Source organism: Octopus bimaculoides, chromosome 9, assembly GCF_001194135.2.
Source record: "Octopus bimaculoides isolate UCB-OBI-ISO-001 chromosome 9, ASM119413v2, whole genome shotgun sequence".
NCBI lineage: Eukaryota > Metazoa > Mollusca > Cephalopoda > Octopoda > Octopodidae > Octopus > Octopus bimaculoides.
Genome location: NC_068989.1, coordinates 30,876,207 through 30,878,498, shown reverse-complemented (window position 1 = coordinate 30,878,498; position 2,292 = coordinate 30,876,207).

Below are 2,292 nucleotides of genomic sequence, written 5' to 3'. Positions count from 1 at the left end.
TATATATATATATATATTTACGTACAAACATACCCATAGGCACATTTCATGTAAAATATTTATGTAATGCAGTGTGAAATTATTTACAATATGTATTTTGAATCTACTTTTCGATTTAAGGTTTTCTTCGATTTTACAATAGGATGAATTTATATTTTTTTATATTGTTCATTGCATGCTTAAGACCGTTAGTTGAAAGGACCAATGAAGCAAATCCATTTTTAAAGGTGTATCCTTTAACTAGTTTTGATTATATCCTCATTTCTGTTCCATTTTTAAAAAATTGTCCGACGAATGGGAACGTGAAACTCTGAGTAACAGTTTTTGTTATATTTCTGCTGCTTTTAAATAAAGCATATCACTATACCTCTGGTATTTGAGTACTCTTTTTCCACCTTGTTTCACATTTATGTGCTTACTCTGGTGTAACCCCACCTTTTTTAGAAAGTTCGAGTGACTCTACACAAGTAGGAAAAAGAAACAGCTGAAAAAGATGGAACTTTACCCATTGAATTTTTCTCTAGAAAATATACCTATCCCTACACAGAAACTCAAAAGTCTTATAGAAAAAAGGGAAGAGTTTATTCGAAGATTGAGATGGAAAGCCTTCTTCTTTGATACTAAACAGAAAACTAACGGAAACAAATACGGATTTAAATCTTCCAGGAACCCACCACCTATTCCAGAATTAGAAGCCCTCGAAACAGACCTTTTCGAACTCATCAGAAAAATTAGATTCCGTAAATACAGTAACCAACTACAGAGAAGTATGAAGGGAAAAATTAGAGAAATTAACAACTCGAATAAGATCTTCATTAACTCTGATAAGACAAAAAACTTATATGTGGTTGATAAGGACATTTACAAGCGTCTAATTTTGAATAGCATCACAGATACATACAAAAAAAGATAGCACAAATTTATACAAAGAGGTGAATTTGGAGGCAAGAAGAATAGCTAACAATCTTAAAATTAGTGATAGGATAGAATATCTTCCCCCACGCCCCCTTTTATTACTCTAAAAGACCATAAAGCTGATTTTAATAGAAACCCTAAATGCAGATTGATTAGTCCGACTAAAACTGAAATAGGTATTATTAGCAAATACATTTTAGATCGTAAGTTAGATAGTGAATTAAATTTAGGGATTTGGGAAAATAGCAAGTCAGTAATAGATTGGTTTAAAGGGATTAGCTTTAAGTATAACTACAAATTTACACAGTTTGATATTGTTGACTTTTACCCATCAATATCCTGGCCTTTGCTTTTAAAAGCATTAGACAATTATGTCAACATCGATAATTCGGGAATAGACATTATCATACATGCGAGAAAATCACTTCTTTTTTACAAGGATTCCACCTGGGTCAAAAAGAGTGAGGATTCTCTTTTCGATGTACCGATGGGGGCATATGACGGGGCTAAGTTATGTGTGCTCATAAGAGCTTATATTTTGTATAATCTAAAGCTAGAATTCCTGTTTATAGATGCAAGATTATATAGGGATGACGGTCATCCATAATTTAAATGGCCATGAACTAGATAAGCTTAGGAAGGATCTAATTGCTTTCTTCCAAAGGATGGGCTTACGGATTATGATAGATACTAACCTTAAAAGTGTAGATTTCTTAGATATAAATTTAGATTTACAGTCAGATAAATTCAAACCTTACCGTAAGCCTAATGATAAGCTATCTTATATTAGCTAAGAATCCAATCGTCCGCCAGTTATTTTTAGGAACTTAGTCAGTAATGTAGGTAGACAAATATCGTCAGTTTCTTCGGATGAGACAGCATTTCAAAATGCTGCGCCTTATTACCGCATTAAGGAATAGTGGATTTTCTGAGAAGATCCTGTATAACCAACTTAATGCTAGCAGGAATGCAACACGTAGAACTAGGACTAGGAGGGTTTTGTGGTTCAACCCAGCTTTTAATATGGCTGTAAAAATATAGGTAGGGAATGGATCTATTTTAAAACGGGGGCGCCAGTATTTTCTTAACGAAACACTAACGAAACACTTTGAAACTTGGGACACTGGTAGAATGTGTCATATAAAACATCTTTTACTCTTAGTCTTCTTAACAAAAAAAAAGGAATTCGCAAGTTATTCCATGTTAAAGTTGTCATATTTCTGTAATTTCAACCAATCACTGACGTCTATTCAACACAATAGAGTTACTGCTGGGCGGTCATAAAAATGTTATTCCCTGTGACATATTTCATCCGGTTTAATCGTAATTTATACGCATATATTGTTTATATAATAAATTACGCTGTGCGTATCTATG